At 40.0% G+C, this 21472-nt stretch overlaps 1 long non-coding RNA gene across 4 annotated transcripts; it reads right to left on the minus strand.

Annotated features, from left to right (window-relative positions):
- Positions 1 to 4772: 4772 nt before the first annotated feature.
- On the minus strand, positions 4773 to 18777 carry LOC118913568 (uncharacterized). 4 transcript variants are annotated; one of them, XR_008993357.1, is made up of 3 exons: positions 17255 to 18777; positions 16179 to 16861; positions 4773 to 9153 (listed from the first exon to the last, which is right to left on the minus strand). It is a non-coding gene; the product is annotated as an uncharacterized LOC118913568 (long non-coding RNA). The 4 variants fall into 4 exon arrangements; XR_008993358.1 differs by having other exon boundaries at positions 4773 to 8834; positions 9047 to 16861; XR_008993356.1 differs by having other exon boundaries at positions 4773 to 7499; positions 8712 to 16861.
- Positions 18778 to 21472: the final 2695 nt, after the last annotated feature.

Here is a 21472-nt window from a genome sequence, read left to right on the forward strand (position 1 = left end):
TGACCTCACTTGTGCATTACAATGCCACTGCCATTTAGTTTTCTCCATTCCGCTACTGTAAGCTATGATGTCATTCTCCTCAACACAATACTTGACCCCACATAGTGACAGCAGTGTGCGGTTCACAATCCCTGCGGCAAGCATTTCAACTGCTCTAAGCATTAGCAAAAGATAAATGGTTCTTTTAGTGCTTGAATTTATTACAAGTTTAAAACTAATCAGATTTACCTAATGTCAAGAAATAATCCTGGTCCTTTGGCAGCTCATATCGCAAGGGTAATCGATTAATCATCAGAAGGTATGAGAGAAGTCTAAAGTGAGAGTTTGTGATGGGCTAACTTGGGTGACTTAGACCATTAGGTACAAAGGTTATAAGCAGAGTTAAGTTGTACTTTCTCCCAATAGTCTCAGCCTTGAAGAAGCCTCCTCCTCTCCAGGCAGATACCTGCCATTTAGGGATCCCCAACATGCTGAGACAATCACTCCACCATCACTGTAGCTCTAACATTGTAAAAATTCAGTGGGCTTTGTAAAACCAGGATAACAGATCTCTCACATGTTGAAACAATTCGTGGCCGATATTTGCATAGGGTATGTTATGCATATAGGTTAATAATAATCACACACACATACAATCTTTTTCAGGACTGGTTTGCTTGAACTCTTGGTATCATGGAAGGTCAAAAGACTTTAAAATGTGATTATCTGGGCCTCCTGAATTGAGACAGTAAACTGGAAGAAAAATAGGCATAAGATGATCATTTAACATTCCACGTTTTGCTCACTATATAGTTTTATCCTTAGGGTTAACAGATGCTAGCATTCCTACATCAATTAAGTAGAGCCCCCTCCCCACAACAGCTTCCTCTATGAACACTGAACACCAACAGAATGTTGATAATAGCAAATATTTTGCTAAACATCCTTTTTTTATTTTTAAAAGTATCACTATTCAGAATGTAGGGCCCTAAAAATATACACAAACCAAATATTGATACATTTCTGGACTTGCATGTTATGATTTCCTCTTTGTATCTGGTAACTGCATGTTATTAGCTACACTTGGTACAACTGGATACAGCTTGACATATTCTGGGATTTATTAAAATGTAAATGACAAAGCAGAAAAGAATGTTCAGACAATTGGATTACTCCATTGACTGAATGTTCCAATACTGTATCTATTTTTGTCAAAGCAATGGTGGCTCCTGCTGTGGAATGCTGAATGGAATATTCCATTGCAGGGCATGGGGAGAATTTGCATAAAAGAAATTGAAACCTAACCATTGCATTTTTAATTCATCTCTCCAAAAGCAACAGATTGCCAATACTTTCTAAAAGAAAGTATGATAATTTTGGCACATAATTATTGGAAGATTATCACTCAAGACTATGTATTCAGCATCTACTATTGGACCTGTAACTTCATTCATGAAAACAATGATACATTTGCTTGTTTTTGCTCTTGGCCTTGGCTTAGTTTTAGTTATGAAAATTATGTGATGAGCGTGGATCTATGTGATATGGCAGTGAACATGCACAATCCAAAAGAGACATTTTCCTGATGGGAACTGCCATTATTTATTCCAGAGAAGAGAAGGCTGGGACGTAGGTGTCTTTAAGGACTTGAAGGGATTGAGTTAAGAGAGAATGGAGACCAGCTGTTCTTTCTCTCCACAGGAAACAAGAGAAAATGGGATTAAACTACAACGTGAGGGATTTGGGATTGAAATAAAACAGAGTTTCCCAACTGTGTAGGCTCTCAAACTCTGAAATGAGTTCTGAAGGAAGTGTGTGAACATTAGTTTAATTCTGATGCCTTAAGAAAATGGAAAGGCACTTTTTCACTATGTGGTCTGACACGGATGGAAAGAGTGGAAGAGATGTTTCTTGGTTCCTGGATTCTCTTGTTCTTTGAGGAGAATCTAAACATGGAAGGTGGTGGTAGCTAAGAAAGGTAACCTTTTTTTATGGTGGTTATTTTTCGGAGTCAGCTTTTCTCCTGGGAACAGACTGGCAATTCTTACCTGTACTGTGAAATGTTGAACTTAATGGAATGTCATGTAATAAGGTGGGTGGAGACAGAGAGTGTGGGAGCACAATGCACTCTTATTTTCTCTTCCCACTACTGTTTCTGCTATTGAGTAGTTTCAGTTAAAAGGTAAAGTGTCCTTCATAGGTCTATGTGGGGTTTAACATATGTATATTGATTTTTGAATTTGTAAGAATGCAGTTAAGGCTCCCAGGGAACCGAACTCTCGCTCTAGTTATATATGTATAATGTATGTTCTCCAAAAAAGAAGTGTCACTGTAACAAAATGAATCTATAGTGTTCACATTTGACTAGAAGAAAAATCTGAGTGCATGGAATTCAAATTGGTCCAAATTCAATTCTTGCTTTTAAAAAATTACACCCACAGTGGATGTTGGTTGTCTCTTGATTTGAAGATAGTTATATTTTCCATTTCCTTGTGACAGCTTTGTGTAGCAAAAAAAGGGAGTTGTGTTAGAGGCAGGAACCTGGGGTCAGGTCTTATCTCAGTCATGAACTGGCTGTTCAACCTGGACAACTCAGTGACTCTTCAATATCATTCTGAGGAATAAAAAGTATAATGAAGATATGTTAGATGATTTTTAAAGTGTAACTTTTGATCCTAATATTATATCAATTATCAATTGTCAATACCAAGAACTGTTGATCTCTGAGCTCACTCTAAGATTATGTCCCCATAGATTAATAGTTCTCAGTTTTGGAAGCACATTACAATCACACAGGAGCTTTGAAAACATCCTAATTTCCAGGCTACACCCTATACCAGTTAAGTCAGTCTTTTGTGAAAGACTCAGGTATCAGTCATTTTTAAACTCCCCAGGTGGTTACAATATGCAGCAAAGGTGGAAGATTCCTGCTTTGGGTACAAAGCAGGGAGAGGGACTGAAATAATGACAGCAGTGTTTCACTACGGGCACAAGAATTGTCCCATCTTGTTTCCTCCTATATCCCCAGGACCTAAGAAAAGTCTGGCACATAGTAGGTGCTCAGGAAATAATGAACATTTTTAGTGAACATTGGCTAAACCCTAAAAGAAATAAGCTTATCAACTCTGATATCTACTTTATTTTCACTTTGATGTTGCTCATTGAATAAGAGCTCAAGTCTCTACTTTTGTTTGCCAGTGTAAACAATAAAGGAAAGTAAAATAATGGGTGATCCCATTAGAGTGACACAATTGAACTAACCTTTTGGTGAAAATAAGAACATCATCCATCGCCATATCCTCTAGAGAAGAGGCCCTGTGGAATCTAAAGACATGTCTCCTACATGACTCCACACATCTAGGTGAAAATAAATGAAATGTGTATAAGTGTCCACATGTGTCATTCATTCATCCAGCAGAAATTTATGAAATACTTACATTGTGCCAAGCACTGTGGTGAGTTATTGTAGTCTTTCTCAGTGAGGGTTTTAGGCTAGAATTAAACCTTAATCCTGGACATCTTTACATGTAAATAATTAATTTCCTTCTTATGTATATAGTATAGCTTTAGTTAAATATCATCCTTGGGAGAATTGAGAAAATAGTCAAAAAAAATTTTTTTTTCTCTGTGGTTCAGATGACAAATTCCAGTTAAGAAATGCTTCAAGTCTAGGGGATGAAATGACAAACAAAACACAGTACTTGTCTTTTAGAACAATATTATCCAATAAAACTTTCTAGATGATGGAACTGTTCTTTATCTGTACTCTTCAACAGGGTGGCTGCTAGTCACATGTGGCGACTGAGCACTTGAGATATGACCAGTACACTTGAGAAATTGAATTTTAATTTTATTTTAATTTCTAATTTAAATTTAATTTATTAATTAATTTAAATGGAAATCAACATATATGGTGAGCAGCTACCCTATTGAACAAGGCAGATCCAGAAACTCATATTCAGATGGAGCAGACCGGCAGGGAAGTCATCATGCTACCATGCTTACCTCTAAGCACAGAATGTCGTGAAAACACCAAGGGGAGAATCTAGTTTTAGGAGTAGTGGGTGGTTGGCATGAAGACTTCCAAGAGGAAATGACTCCCAGGATGAAACCTGAAGGACAAGAGATGGGATCTGGCAGGAGTCGTAGAGGGAGAATTAAGCTGAAGGTTTAGGGGCGTGAGAAAGCACAGAAGAGAAAGAAACATTGAGAAATGGCAGTGATGCATGGCAAGAACCTAGAAAAGCAGTGGGAGAGAGGTACTTGAGGAGTCCAGACAGGAATGCAGGGGCCAGGATCCAGGAGATGAAGGGCTTTAGGTGCCACATTTCACAACCAGTGAAAAGCTTGCAACTCTGGAATGATAGGATCTTACTTGTGGTCTAGAGCAATTTCCCTGGCCGCTCCTTGGCGGGGTGGAGGGTAAAACTAGAGGCATGACGTAGGAGTCCAGGTAAGAAACGAGGGTTAACTACAGTCACACAGAGGATGAAGAGAAGTAGATGTGTTTGAAAAGAGAAAGAGGGAAAAATCAAAAGGGTTTACCTGATAGAATGGCCATAACAGGTGGAAAGAAAAAAGGTAAGTGTCATACCTCAGTTTCCAACCTGGGTAGATGATAGTGCCCTTTACTGAAAGGCAACATGGGACTGTTTAGAAATTGTCTCTAAATTTAAATGTTCCCATTGCATTAGATTATTTGCTCCTCATGAATCTTAAGCTAGCTTTGATATACACTGGTGAAAACAATTTATGAGAGCGCGCTCATCCAAGAAATCAACGCAAGTTCACAGTTGATGCAACGTTGCTTTTATTGGGAGTTCAGGGGACATATGACAGGAACCTCATAAAATATCAACCAAGTCACATTTTGTGCTTGGCTACTCTTTAAAAAAAAATCCCTGTTTATTTATAAACTCACTTAATGAGAACTGTGTGAGATACGGCCAACAACCATCATTGTGAAAACAGGACAACCTGAACCACAAGCTCTAAGTCTGACAATGCCAGGTATCTAAACGGAAATCTACAGCAAATATTCAGACCTAGATGTGCGAATATGTATCAAATGTTCCAAGCATCTAGATGTTTGTCCTTAATTAGACCCAGCTTAACTGACTCCTTCAAGACAGAATTGCATTTTGAACCTCTGTGCTGTCCAGCTAACCACTTTATTAATCATTACTAAATGCCGAGCAAAAGCAAAGAGGCTGTCAAGGAAAAGCAAGGTTTCCTCAGTTCTTGCTTTTTATAGCTGAAGTATTCTTGAGTTAGTTACACGGATAAGTGAGGATTAAAATGGCAAATAACCATCAATATTTTCAGAAACATAAGGACTGATGAAACAGTCATGAATAAATATTCATGCAGAAGCACTTACAAATACATACTGTACATAAAATTGGTTAAGAAAATGCTCATTAGTAGATCTGATTTGTTTACGTGAGCTAAGAACTCCAAATAACCAGAGGGTATCATTGAAGACACTGTACATATAACTTGACCCATGATGTGTTCTTTGGGGATGGATGATAGATAATTTCTCTGTCTAAAGATATTAGTTCACAGCTAGCTCTTTTTCCCATTGAGGTGGGAAGCCAAGGAGGTACAAAATTGAAACAATCTTCTAGGTACACTGCTCCCTGATCACCTGGATACAATGCTTTCATTGGTAAATTCAAGTTCATACTTCACTTGGGCAGGATCGAGTAGTTCAGAGCCTCTGAGAGTGGACCGGAGGCCTGGCTTCTGGACCTAGCTCTGCCACACTCAAATGTGTGATCTCCCCTGAGTGCTCTTAGATTTATCTCATCTGTAGAAAAGATGACCTGGAAGCTCTCCTGCCACCTTTTATATTCTCAAGAACTTGAGATTTCATGCAGACCAAGGGAACAAAGTCATCAAAGACTGCCCCACAAAAAAAGAAAGCCCAAAGGCTGATAAGCTCCATTCCCTACTTTTTTTCAATTTTCTATTTTATCACTTGAGTGTAACTTAATCAGAAAAAACTGAGATTTTTTGAGGGGATGATTAAGTGAAGTAGCTCTTTGTTTGCCATAGAAAACTATCAAAGAATACAGAAGTGGTGATATTGTGACATTATTGACCACAATATTGTGACTTAGTGCTTTAGATCATGAGCTTCGCCACCGTAATTCTGAATGTGAACCTTGTATATGGCAGTTCAGCGTGTTACTTAACCTCAATAAAACTCAGCTTCCTGATCTGTAAAATGGGGATAATAATACCTATTTGGCAGGGCTGTTGTAAGGCTTGAGTTAATACTTAAAATGCCTAACATATAGCGAGAACTCAATAAATGCCAATTATCAGGTTAACAGAAAAGCCACAGGTTCTCATATTAGTCATCAATCACTCCGACTTGCTTTAATGGCAAAGAGATGTGATTGTAATTCTAGGTGACACCTGGGGTGAGAGAGGGGCAGTGTGTGGGCCAAGTCTTCATCACATAGGTATAGATACATTGGCACCGAATGTCTGGGATGAACCAGTGACACGTGTATTCATAATTTCCTAAAGTCACCAATAAGATTCCTTCCTCCATGTCCTGGCTCACACACAATATTGCCTCCATCTAAAGGACTCTATATTCTCCTTCTTTTCCATTCATCTAAATCTTCGACATCCTTTAATATTCATCTTCTAATTTCCTCCTATGGGAACTTTCTTCCCTAAACAGACTAGTTTTGCTCAGCTTCTGGTGACTTCCTCTGAGCTCCTTGTTCATAGCTTGTGTTTTGGTTTTGTTCTTATCATCTATTGGCCTGATTCGTTACGTAGCTTTTCAAAAGTTTATGTACCTCTCACTAGATTTCACCTCTTTGGAGGCAGGGATCATGTTCCACAGAACCTAGTTTGCTTGATAACAAAAAAAAAAAAAAAAAAAGGTTGTTTGGTGTCAGGTGGGACAATGTGGTATTTCTTTGCTGCCTGATGAGTTTTCACCATTGTCTTATCCTGCAGATTACTTTTGAATACTTTGTTATTTCAAAAGTACTTTCTGTTTTTTAGGTCACTCCTAAGCTCAGACGCTGGGCATGGCTGAATATCAATCTACTTATAGCATTCATTTTGTTCCTCAAAACATTAACACATTTGTGCAACTTTCAATTTTAAAAGTTGGTGCGCTAATAAGCATATTCACACGAGGGAGATTTTTAAAAAATGAATGTCACGCTGAATTTAAATACAAACAGAGGGATACACATGAGGAAGGGAAAAGTCCTTGGCTCAGAAATCTAGATGTCATGATTACGTTGCTCAGTGTCTTGAAAAGATTGACTCTCGTTGTGAGAATTCTATTGCCTGAAATGGCACCATTTGCGTGTGCGGCTTAGCAGGAGAGGTGTCTTCAGGAGATGGCTGTCTTTGTCTCAATTTCACAATTGGCTTGAGTGTCCATCAGTGGGGCAGTCTCTGCAGTCCTTGTCCTTTCGCTGTGGAGACATTCCTGAGAGGGGAAGGGGCTATAGGACCAGCTGAAGGGAACATCGACACAACTAAAAAAATAACAGAACATGTCACAGAAAGTTATCACATTGACTCTTCAATAAAAATAGATGAATGTAATGATACGTTGGGAGCATGCTATTTCTAAGCACAAGTGAAATGCTGCATCACCAGGAAAATGTAGCTCTTTCTCATTGTCCACCTCACTCAAGAATCAGTCAAGCAACAGCTTGCTTAAGCACGTGTGAGCGCTCCACACTAATTGCTCAGGGAGAAAAAAGCTCGGTAAGAAAAGCTTCCGGCTTATCCAACAGGCAACTCACTGAAATAGGTCACATAGGAAAACAACAGAAGAATGTAACAACATTAAGGACAAATTCAAATAAATCTAGATGGGATGCAAAATAAAATCATTGTGGATATATAAGTGCTTAGTAATGCAGGAGCGAACGAAGTCACTAGAATAGTTGGGAGTTAATGTTGATTCTTCGTACTGTATTTTTGTACCATTGTATGTCTGTACTGTATCTCTGTATTTCTAGTGCTTGGCTCTAAGCAGGACACATGGTGCCCACTGAAAGAAAGAATGAAAGAAAAAACAAAAGGGAGGCAGGGACAGAAGGAGGGAGAAAGGGAGGAAAAAGAGAGGGCAAGAATAAAGGACGAGGGAGGGAGAGAAAGCAAGAAAGAAATGTCTTAAATGTAGAATTGGCAGAGGGACAGCATGCAGAGAGAAAGCAAGGTGCAAACATGTTCAAAGACTTGCAAGCTGGGAAGAGCAGGCTCGCATCATTTAAGAAAAAAATCACACATTCGGCATGGTTTCAGAAAATGGGGGCGGGGTGATTTTCAGGTGGTTCTGTACATGTTAAGATTGAATTTAGGAAGTGTGGTGTGTTCATCTAACTATTGTGGGCTTTTGAAGGGACTACGATTCAAATGAATCAATGGAAAGGGAAACATGAAACTCAAAGGCGTCAACCGAATGGAAAAAAAACAAACAATAATGCAAGAAATTAAATGAAGGCAGAAGGACCAAAGAATATGGTCTTAAAATAGAAAAGCAGGTGCTTGTCTGGGTTTCTTCTATGTGAATGTTGAAGGAAATGAGCTTAGAACTCAGATCAAGAATTTCCTTCCCCCACTGTGTATCTTTTTTCATTCTTCAGCTGTTCCCTTTTTCTGTCACTGCCCTTCCTGAAAATGAACTTCAGTCTTTCCTGTTTTAGCATCAAGGCAAAATATGTTATTAAGTACAGTACCTGAAGGTGGAATCAAATATAACTTTAAAGGGCAACTGTAGGTACAAATAGACTCCAGATTCCAGGGTCCTGGAATTGTCCTTGTATTTCAATACTTTAGAATAGCTTCAAAATTTCTTAGAGCTGTAAAAGAATTTAGAGACCAACTAAAATCCAAACCACTCATCTCATTTTTACAGATGAGGCTATTTGGGAAGAACTGAATTAATGTTTCTTTTAGTCTACAAAAGTTGTTATGAATGAAATATATTTTGCAGGTGATTTTCACTAAGGCCCTTATGGTCGGCCTCTTCATTACACTAGCTCAATGAAGATGCATAGTGAGTTAGACATACCAAAAGGGATATACTGCCACATATAATTGCTTTCTGCCCTCAACACTTCGGATACATTGAAGATGTCACTTTTCAAGACGGCAGGTATAGTCTATTTTTTCTATAACCTGTAAAAATAACCCAGTGTTAAATACTGCTAATAGGTATTTTTCTATTCCAATCAAGCATGCAATCACCTATCCTGGGTGAGGAATTAAATATGTAGCTTACAGATTTCAGAATTCATTATTTTCTGAACACAGAGTAGAACGGCGGGGTGTTAAGCCTTTGATACCTATGTGCAAGGTTCATTTGTCAATAAGTTTAAATGCTATTGTAGTAAGGAAGGACCCTTCACACAATTTTTTGAGACTCCTCTGGGTGGCTAATAACAGAAAGTCTTTGTATACATGAGCAGATAAAAAGTAAACCCAAGTACTGCTTTGATGTCACATAGATACAGCCCAGGCAAAACATCTCTTTCATAATATGGACCCCACTATTAAAATGAAGTTTGAGGAATGAGTTTTGAGTATAAATATGTGAATCACCATATCCTAGGTGTCTGCTATGAGTCAAATGCTTTAACAAATCAGCCTTCGGGGCCTATGCCTACTTAATTGGAATGAGTAATATCTTGTGTCATCTCAACATGAGCCTCCTTGGTATCCTTTTTGTCTCCAGAATGTATAAACATAAATTGGGACACTCTGTAATCTGATGGTAATGATTCTCCAAATTTGCATCAAGAGCATCTTCACCTACTGAGCACGTAGTGAGCACCGAGGGCCAGGGTGACCAATCACCTCACTGCTGCTCTGCCTGGGTTTTTCCTTAACAGCTAGATCTTCAGGCGCCAGCTACTTGGAGTGGAGGGCAGGGGTCTCCAGTCAAAGGAGACACACCTCGAGACACCAACAGGGAAGTTGATGTTAGCGCATAAATGACTTAGGCAGTTGTCATTTATTCACCATGCAAAATGGAGGAACATGAGGAAAGAAGTTGTTTATGATTGTTATGATTTTGTTTACTTCGATTAAATTAAAATGATTATCTCTGCCTACAGTCTTTTCCCTACTATTTTATCTCATTATTCCAGGAAAAGGAATGGATTTCTTATGAATAAGATTGACTATTCTAATACCGTCCATTACTTCAAGTCATTCAAAGTCAGGATGAAGACTAAATCAGTAAAGAGCAGCAAATATTTTGCAAACAATGCAAGTGTCCACATGATAACCCTTTCAGAGGTCATTAATTTCCAACGTCTAGGTCACACACATTCATTCTTGCATGAGAACACAGACTGTAGAGCCCTTTTATTCTTATGTGAACTAACAAGGAATTTTTTTAAAAGCTGATTTTCAAAACATTCTCCTCAGGAGCCATTTCAAATGATGAGAACTGCCCAAGGGGGAAAAAAAAAAAACAACTCAAGTAGGCTTCATGCAAAGCAACACAGAACTATATGCACATTAGTGTAATTACACATTTCAAATTATATCGGATGCATCTAATATCTAATTTTTTGAAAGCTGAATCCACTTGAGATTTCAATAACAGCATCAACATTTTGCAGGTGGCTCTTTCTGTATAGTATCCAAAGGGAATTATTCCTCTAATGGGCTTACAACCCTCAAGTAAAAGCTGAAACTCTTCCTTGAAGGACCAATGAACAATGAAACTGGGAATATTACCTTGATAGATAAAGCAAGGGAGGAGGGTTCCACCAAATATAATAACCAGCCTGGTTATATATTCTGCTCCTTTACTACATAAGATCCTTATTTGCTTCAAGCAATAAGAAACAAACCCGGTTATATATTCTGTTCCTTTAGTATATAAGATCCTTACTTGCTTCATGCAATAAGAACAAACTTAAACATAAGCCTCATTAGAAAATGTGGGCGAGACTTCATATATATATTCTGAGGCAACGGTACGAAAAGCTAAGGGGCTGACAATTTTTTAGATCGACTGACAAAAGAGAAATGTACAATTGAATGGCAGGTTATACCTTTGATTGAAAACAGAGAGCTCTATGTAAAATTCAGCTCTTATAAAGCATATGATTAATTTCTCCTAAAGAGGAGACCAGACCAAAGCTTCACTTTGAGGAGTAAGCTTTTGTCCTCATCTTTCTGTATGAATCAATCAATCATCAAATAACCAAATATATATTTGTGATCCTGGATAATAGAGCATATTATTCAAGTTGATTGGATCCCTTTTCTTGATTCCTCCTTAAAGATCTTTCTGCTAATTAGTCAGGGTTACTATTGAATTATTTAATTATCTGCACTTTTGTGCAATGAAATATGTTGTCATATCACATACTTTATCATGCTTTTGCTGTTCACACTTAATGATGCCTCTATAGTTAGCAGTTTCCTTTGTTCTGCTCAGTAAGTGGTTTGAGAGAGGGGGTGGGCCAGGAAGGAGGAGTCTTGGGCTTCGTAAAATAAAATCATACATTCCTGGTGCACATGCAAAACTTTATGCATTTACATGAATTTCTTTTTAGAAATTAAGTTGCAATTCCATTTGGAATACGCTGAGGCACATGTCAGTGGCTTCGAATGCAGCCAGAATGGCACTGCTGTACCTTGAACATCTCTCTCTCCACTGCATTTCCACTGCAGTGCAAGGGTAAAACGACGATTTAATTTTTTTTTTTTAATCAGCAAGGAATGTCTTTAACAAGGAAGAAGTAAATTATGATAATTACTCTGAATGGTCGGATCCTTGAGCATTACTAATTAGCATTTATTGCCTGGATTATAGAACAATACATGTGAAACCGAACTGCGATTGCTCTTTTACGTTGAAGAACTGGAAAAGGCAATGGAGCAAAAAGGCAGTACCGTCAGTAGTTCACGTCCCCTTGACAGTGTGCTGAATTCCTCACTTTGAAACATACACATGTGGTCCTCAGTATTTATGGCCCACTCATTTTTTTTGTGTTCGGCACATATTTACATATGATATCATAGTCCTGAGAGACTAATGAGAGGAGAAACATTTTGGCTACGATGTCATTTTGGGGCAATTTTATCCATTGTGAGAGTTATACCAGAAGGAGCATAAAACTCCCTGTTTCATAAAAGTATGACATTTTCTGGGGAAATTTTGACTTAAAAATGAAACAAAGACCTTGGTTAGTAAAATTCACTTAGTCAGTACAATTTTGCGTGCATCTCCTCACTTTCTCTTAGGAGGACTTCAGTTGAAAATTATTGAGAAAAGGCGATTGGTTTCTGGCTTAAGAGCCTTGTTTCATTAGGGATTTGAAATAAAACAGATTCTGAAGTTAGAGATAAATGAGATATTAATCAACAGAGCAACATCAGTCATGTAAATAAATGCCACTTGAATAATTTGGCAACTGAAATTCCTAAATAAGCCTGTAGGTAGGAGAGAAAGAGGGAAAATTAACCATTCCTCGTTCTCCCTGCAGCCTCACTGCTTTCCTCAACACCCATGATAGTGAATGAAGAGAAAAGAAAATGGTAAAATATAAAGGCAGTACTAAATACATTAACTAGTCTTTCCAATACCTTCCATGGATTCCCTACTCTGATCCTTTGTAGTTTGAGAGAATAAGTTTAGCTAAATCTGTGAGGAGATTAAACAGGGTGGTGATAAAAATTAATTCTGCTGAATGAGCAAATGCATTTGGATTGCAGAGATGCAAATAAAATAATACTCCTCTTTTCCTTTGACATACCAAGCAGATTAGTTTAGAATGTTAAATTTGATTTTATTAGAATATATTAGCAGTGTTTTAATTAATACCAATCAAACATTTTCTTTCGCTGGGGCTTGATGTGTTCCTAATGCTTTCTAAATCATCTGTTATTTATCCACCAAAAAATAAAAATAAAAACCTCCACCAAACTACCAAAGCCTTTTGTTACATTCTTCATAATTTTACTGTATTCAACAAAAAACTATGAGCTATTCACCTAAAGGTGTCTTGCCCATAAAATTAGTTCCCAGGTGCTGGATTTAAAATAAGTACTATTCATTAGTACAGCTGATTCTTTAAAAAGGTGGAATTACAGACTCACAAATAAACATCTTCTGTGTTTTCCTTTTGGGGAAAAAATGTTGCAAAAGGAGTTTTGGGCTGGTTCACATTCCTTGGCTTTATTCTCACTAGAGCTTCCTAGAGATGCTGAATTTCCAACTACATTGGTTTTGAGTTGGCACTTCTTTGGAAGCAGAGGCAAAAAAAAAGGGAATAAAAAAATGATGGTGGGAGTGAATCTAGTTAAAAATATGGTGAACCAGTATGCCCCGTGAACTGGATTGTAACTGGGTTCCAAGGAGGTAATGCATTGCATTTCACTCATTATCCCCTCCTTTTCTCTCAAGCTTCCTGTCCTTCTGTGTCCGAAAACTCCAGTTCGCTTCTTTCTCTCTTTCTTCCCGCAACGCAAACCACCCCCACCAATTCCCCGCCTTATTTTTTTTTTTTTTTATCTGCCAAGCTGGATTTGCACTTTTAAAGATCAGTATCAATAATGCCCTGCTTGTTTCGGTTGCACTCTCCCTTTAAAAGACAGCCCCCTCTAATTGATGCGTCTGGGCTAGTCTAGACTGGTAGTGATTGAACCAACCACCAATTATGTTATTCATTTCACTGAACTTCACTGATGGGCTCGGTGAGGAAGAAGGGGAGTTGAGAAACCTGCCCTTACAGTGAAGCAGATCCCCGCTGAAATATAAAATCATGTGTGTGGTTATGTACTCCGAAAAGCCTGTGTGATCAGTTGTATGATAGCAACCTCAGAACACAAGCAATCCTCTTGAAAATGTGTGAAAAACCCCAAGTGCGTTAGAATAACAACTGTATCACTTGTATTAAATTACTCTCCTGTTATCATTTAAAAATCACAGATGATATCTATCATGTTTTTAGGGACTCATGCACACATTCTCATAGAATTAACTGTGGCTTTGACTTTGCAAAGCACCAAATGTTTTGCAAATACTTGATACAAATTGTGTGGGAATCCATAAGTTAAATAGGTGCCTTTCCATAATTTCCAAGTACCTATGCATGCACATCAGCTAAGATGGGGAAAATCATCAATCCATTGTATAGAAAGTAAAAGAGGACTTGAAAATCAACTCTTTTCTCTGAAGCACATTCAGACTATCAAAGGCTGGAGAGTAATATTTAAGTATTACAACTACACAAGAGGTTTCAACAAAAAGCATGGTTGGACTGCTGCACAGTTTGTCTTCTCAATTTAGTTTTCTGATACAAAATGGTTTCTTGACTACAATTTGGAGCCAATGACTAATACTGAAATAGACACTCAAAAAAAAAAAACCAGAAAAAGAACAGTTCTCTCATCCTTTGATATATGCATAAAGTGAGGTTATAACCAAAATAAAGTCTTTAAAAGAAGAAATCATTTGAAGCCAGGGTTGATTTAGGCTTTTTCCATAAACAGAAGACAAATGTTGGTCCAAGAATACTAAAATTGTTTAAATGAAATAGCATATTGGAATTTTTCACAACAAAAGAAAGGTAAGTTACTGTTTCTCCTCTCCGACTATAAGCTAGGTCTAAATCACTGAAATTATTGTTACAAAAAGTTACATTTTCAGAAAACTACAAACTAGGTAATGCTAACAATTACTTTACAAAAAGATTATTTTAAATGTACAGTTCGGTGTTACAAATAACTTCATTGGACTGAATTTAAATCTTGATAAATGTTTTCCAATTTTTCAAATGATGAATAATAGGCTTTGTTACTCCTAAAAGATACAATAATTGTGTACGCATACATGCTGTTTCTTTCCTTTTGTGTAAATTAGAAAATATATTTCTAATCCTTATTACTTTGATCACATACATTTTAGAATAGATGCCAAGTAAGGAGGCTTCAACCTCTCCTTTCATTTTTATAAAAATCTTGCAAAGTAACAGATTTAACCTTTCTTCACGCATTCCATCCTTCAGGTAGAAGAGCAAGTGTAGAATTTTTTTTGAGCTTATTGATATTTTAGCCCAAACTACTGGTTTGCGCCCTATTTGTGCCTGTTTCGTTCACTGTCTCGCCATCTATGGTACCCATGTGTGGGCACTGAATATATAACATGTCTGCATGTCCATTTTAATTGGGCACGATTTTAAGATTAACTGTTGAGTTTAAAAGTTGGAGGCACGGGGCATGCTGGGATTTCGGCTGATTTGTTCTGAGGTCAAGCACCAGGTACTGAGCTGTTCTTCTTACGCTCGGATAGTACTGCGTGTTGCTCTCAAGGAACAGACCGGGATAGCTGAGCTCCACAAGCTTCAGGCATCAGTAATACACATACGCACACAGAGCAGCCAACACGCTATATACCAGGATATATACCTACTTTAACCGAAATCCAGGAGCTGCCACTTTCTGGTCACCTGATCCCATCTAACAATGAATACCTCAAGGTGCCCTCAATCACTTCAGACAAACTTTCTTTCCTTTTGATTCTGCGTTAAAGAAAAAAGTTCCACCCAATTTCCAGGATGCGGAGGCACGACTCGCAGCTCCCAAGAGCCTAACCCGTGGATTTAAACGGTAAACATCACAAGTTAGGGTCTCAGGGATTGAGAGGAGCGCAACAAATTGTTCTTTCTTGAGACCGAACAAAGCAAAACTAGAATGACAAGCAATTTCTGTCGGAGGTTCAGCACAAAAAGGCGACAAACAGGTGACAGGGCATCCCTCCCTCCCTAAGCTTCCTTAGCTCGCAGAATGGAGATCCCGTTTAAATAATAATACACACAGACAACGCATACGCAGTCTCTGTGGGCGCATGTACATACCTGAACATACCATCGCGAGCCTATCAGAGAAACTCTTGGAAGCTTTGGGCAAAATAGTTTACTAAAATGGAAAATAATATGAACAGAGACCCCCGAGTACCCATGTTTGATAAATCATGGTCTGCACTAGGGTTCAATGTCTCTTCAAAGCTTTCGTATACCACTAGCAGAACTGACTGTAAGGAAGTCATGGGGCGTCTATTTCCCCCCAGGGCAAGCATGCCGCATGCAAAATCACAGAACTCGGGTTTTCAGAAGGAGAAGGCTGAGGAGGAGGATTTGGAGGCTATGAAAGTACGAATACGAACAGCGTTTTACACTCACCCACTGGAAGCGGAGCAGGGCTGCAGCCTCCTGTAGCACCATTCCGAGCAAGGGGGGGAAATGTGAGCTCGCAGTGCGCCAGGCTGGGCGAGGTGTTTCAATAGAGGACGGAGATCGGGGCGGGGAGGGGGAGGCGGGGGCAGGAAGCGATACACCAAATCTAGAGACTGTAACTCTGTAGTTTATGCTTTGACGAGAGAGAAAAAAGGCAATTTGGTGGTAGCGGAGGGAGGACTGCGACTGGTCAAATCTTGAAAATATTCAGTTGAAAATATAATTTTTTTTTTTTTAAAGAATGAGAAACCTCCCCAGAGCTGTTTTTTTTTTTTTTTCCACATTTCTTCCTTCTTTCTTTTGCGTGCACTTGGCCAGTCCTGCAAGCGGGGCCTCCTCTGCATCAGCTGCTTGGCTGAAGCCAAGGCCAAACCACCCAGAGCCAGCACCAGGCTGTCATTTGGTAGCCGCGAGGTGGGAAGGGGTGGGTGCAGGCTGGGGAGATGCGTCTCCCCCACCCCACTCCCGCCGCCGGGCCTTTGAAGCCTCCTGCCAGAATTTCGGAGGAATCCGAAGCATAATTCCCCTCCATCTTCGCAGAAGCTGCTGGTTCTGCACCGGATAGACAGTCGCCTTCCCCATCTGCCTGGAAGCTGAGCCTCCCTATGCGCAGTCGGCTCCTGTGCCACCTCCAAAAAGGAAAGGGGAACGGGGCGAAGGGGGTGGGAAGATGACTTTCTCCAAAATTTCTTCCCCTTTTTCTTTTTTTCCCCCCTGCACCTTTATTCCAGCCTAAGCAAGGTAGATGGCTGGCTAATCACAGAGAATGACAAAGCAGCCCCTTCAAGGGAGACATTGGAGGGGGCCTCCCGCACTTAAATGCTAAATATTCTGTACATATTTCCATATGCAACTAAGAACCGTTAAAGCTCCATGCTCTTCCCCCCATCTCCCACCCCCCACCCTTTCAAAACAGAATCCTACCAGCCAGACAGCTACATTACGTCTCTTTTCCCCTCTGCCAGGGGCTATTCAGCATCCCCACCCCCATCTCCAAGACAACTTTTTTTTTTTTCTCTCACCTCTGTAGGTTCTTCTCAGGCACAATCCTCTGTTCAGTTCAGGATCTCTCCCTTTTCTCCCCCTTGCCTTTTTCCTTTCTCCCTTTGCCTCTCCGAAAAGATAGTCCCTCATCATCCTACCTAGCTTCTCTCTCTCTCACCCTCTCTCCCTTTTCCTCTTACTATTAAAAATAATAATAATAATGGCCCCTTCAACATAGCAGCATGAAGTGGCTGCCTTTGAGAAGCACATTTAATCTTTACTGGCTCCCCTAGGCTTCAGTGAAGAAGGAGAAGGCAAGGGGAAAAAAAAAGCGGGGGGGAGAGAGAAAAAAAGATTGTAAGGGAGGCTGCTGACGGACAGCAAGCATCAGGCACAAATCAGCGACAAGTTGCATTTTCCTAGACCACACTGCCCCCTTTCTTCTCCGCTCTTTCCCGAGCCTCCTGAAAAGCTCGAGTGTCTGGTTACCGGAGGCAACGGGTCTCCTTTTGCCAACCATGGTCCAGATTCCTCGCATGCCTGCTTAAATCTCTGGCAGAATAAGGAACCAATATCCCCCTCGGATCACCTTTAGCTCTTCTATGGCTTCCACACACACACACACACACACACACTTTTTTTTTTTTTTTGAGGATCTCTGCACTCTCCTCCCGCACCCCCGCCCCTGCCAGGCTCCCACATACAAAGCTTGCGGTCCTGTCATTTCTCACTTCCTTCCATATCCTGGAGACAAGCCTCGCGGCTCGTATCCTCTCGCGCTCACTCCCTCTCTCTGTGGTTGAGTATCTCATCCCTGACTCGCAGCACCGATGCGCTAAGGCATCTTCCTGACTACTAATGAGCCCGAAAATACACCAGCAGGTCAGGGGCAAGGCCAGACACTGTAGTATACAAACATTAAAAAAAAAAAAAAAAAGAAGCCTCGGCCTGCTAGACTCAGAGATCAGGTATCACATTTTCTAAAAGGAAAAAAGAAGAGTAAAGGACTAAAGAAGGGAGACCACAGAGCAGTTCTCTGCCTAATTGTTCCGCATCCCATGGGCATGGAGCGCATAATAGCCACGTTTGTGTGCAGGTGATGTGTCGCATGAGTCTTGGTGGGTTTTCTTTATGGGCAGAAAGTCAACAATGCCCAAATATTTATTTGAAATTGGCATTTAGAGAGATAAAAGAGCAGTGATTCAAACGTCTATTTAAAAGATGAAGACACTCTACTCAGGCATGTGATGACTACATGGCTAAAAATCTCCTTCGTTTCACTGGCTAGGTTTTGCTCACTGACCAGATTTGCTATATGTACTGATTTACCACCTACGTACCTGTGGATTTTGAAATGAATTCATCAGTCCCTGTAGCTCATCCTAACCCTTTGCTTCTCCTGCAGACATTTTCCTTATTCCTAAAGCCTTTCTCCTCAAATGTCCATCAGAAACATACACACTTCATTGATCAGCCTAGAGTCCCTTGATAATGAAATTCAGATGACAAAAAGTGACACAAGAAAAAAATGAAAGACATCCCAAGTTGACGAAGGGAGGATCTCCTGTATCATTTCTGTTGGCATGCATTTTAAAAGCTCGGCTACACGATGATCCTGCAAAGCAGTCATCTCCTGAAAATTAGGGTCTCTACCTATCTATACACACAGTGGGTATATTGCCATCTGAATCCAATTTTCCTGGCTGGAATCATGCAGACAACAGGCAATGTTGTGTTAAGTTCTAACAGTGGGGTCTGTAAATAACAAGGGAGGGAGGGAGGGATCTGAGGATGCAGGTTCCTTCAAGTGGATGTTTTTAAAAGGTAGCTTCTTTGTGCTCAACTCAGACACTGTGCTTTGTCTCTGACTGTGAGACCTGCAGGGGCACAGCTGGATGCTAAGGAAGAGGAGAAAAAGGAGACCCAGAGAGAGGAAGAAGAAAGAGGAGAGGAGAGGAGAGGAGAGCAGAACAAATCAAAGCAAAAAAGGCGAAAGACCTACAATCACAGTGCTGGATTTCCTTTAATACTTTCTTTTCCTTTTGTCATTTTTGGGAAGGAGAGCGAGATGGCTGGCAGGGGTTGGCGACTGGGTTAGAACCTTTCTTGGATTTGGCTGGTCGGTGTTTGTACTACACTGATGGAGAAAAAAAAACATGCTAGAATAATCATAAAGGGTGGAGCTGTCAAAAAAAAATCTTTGACTCACTGGCTGCCTCCCTGTAATGCCAAAATGAATCATCCCTAACCAGAATCATCAATTGCCTTAGTGTACTTCTATAGGAAAGCTAGATTATGGGAAGCATGTCACTGCATTCATCTTCAAAATGGAAAGGTAACCAGGATGAAATTTCCTGAGACTCTTCTGAACCTCTGTTTATTTGCAACAATAGTTCAGAATGATTTTCACATACTAAGCTAGTTTGCCCCTGCCTGTATTCACACTGCTTGCAAAGATATACAAATAAATGAGTTATGAAAGTTTTGCTATGAACACATCATTTTCTCTATACAACTCAGAGATGTCCTTGGAGGATACTTATTTCAAGCAGTTAACACCTGACCCCAATTTCTGTGGGTAATTAGTGAGCTAGATAACCACACAAAGTGGGTAATTATTTAGTACCCAAGGGTACGCTAGAAGTGGGTAGTGGTTTTGTTAACAAAAGCACATCTCTAATTATTGTATCTACGATGGGTGTTTAAAAAATACCAGTTACTCTATCAAGTGAACCATGATAAATAAGTGAACTATTTTGCTGTCCTTAGCATATATATAATATGTACATTCTATTGGTTAATAATATTTACCTCTCTTGTATGGAGTGTTTTGAAGATTAATTAGTTAACATCTGTAAGACTCTCAGAGATGAAATGTGCTAGAGAGCTTCTAAATACAGTATTATTATTGCTATTACTACATTGGCTAATAATCCCAGGATGGGTAAAGTGGAGGGAGTAGATGCAATTGTCTGGGCTACATCTTGGCTTGAAACTAAACCTGAGATCAGAAATACAATGCATTTGGTTATGGGGAGTGGTCTCCTACCGAACCTAGTCTAACACAGGCTGTAACAGAAAAGAACGGTAGTTGCTATTTCATTGACAGCTGGCTCAGAATGGATGTGAGGAACCAGGGGAGGAGAAGTCGGAGCAGAAGGAAGGAGTTAGCAGTGGGCCAGGCAGGAAGCTGAATTGGCCGGGCCACACCCTCCTTCCAAAGTCTTTCTATCCTTCCCTTTGATGAGCAGCAAATATGCACAAAAATCCTCAAAAAAAAGATACCCATGCAAGTCCTGGGACAAATGCATGACAATTAGTCCATCAGCCAGGGCTATAGTATTTATTCCGGTGGGGAACAATCAGTATAAAATATTTTAACAACTGCAGATACATTTTTAAAATATTACCATGTTGAGAATAGGCACAAGCCGATCGACTTCACGTATCTTTAAGTCAGGATATAAGCATCATGAATATTTCTCCTCTGATTGCTTTTATGAATCACCCCCAGAATGAGAAGGGGATCCCATTTCTTTTTTGCTGAGAAATAAAGAAAAAGAAAACCCCATGCTTTCGGGGCCCTGAGCCTTGAAAGCAAACAACCACAAAAACTTACTGCTTATTTCTCTGTACATGTCCATCTTCTTGAGCCGGCTGTCTGGGGTCTGGCTGAGGCAGGACAGAGACCTCTGGGATCCAAATCTTCAAGAAGGCTCACCACATTTTTTCTTTTAAAGCAAGGTTGTCCTGGGGATTAACCCTAGGAGTCTGGGAGATCTGAAGCATGTGGGAAGGGAGAAGGGAAATACACAGAGATATTGCATTCAGCCCAGTTTATGGCATCTAGGGAACATGAAGAGGAAAGGACCCCATTAGTCGGCCAACAGGTACCGCTGCGGAAATCTCCGCTGGAGGACAGCCTCCCGGACACGTGTTTATGCTGTGATTGGAAGCTAGTGGTGTGATGAGCGCATTTTAAGAGTTTGGGAGCACAGGGAAAATTTCTCCAAAAGCCACCCAAGCCAGGCTTCTGACCTGAAGCCCAGTATTTGTCACCCCCTCTCTGAGCTCAGAACTACAAAGGCTGACTGGCATTCTCCAACCCGCCCAGCTCCCTTTCAAACCCACAGACTGTGCCAGACTGGCCCCACCTCCCACTGCAGCAAATTCTGTAGCCCGGCTTCCTGCTGCGCTGTAAGGAGCCAGATTTCCGTTTTAATTGTCCTACCTGGCCTTCCCCTCTGCCACTGCCC

Source organism: Manis pentadactyla, chromosome 13 (assembly GCF_030020395.1).
Source record: "Manis pentadactyla isolate mManPen7 chromosome 13, mManPen7.hap1, whole genome shotgun sequence".
Lineage (NCBI taxonomy): Eukaryota > Metazoa > Chordata > Mammalia > Pholidota > Manidae > Manis > Manis pentadactyla.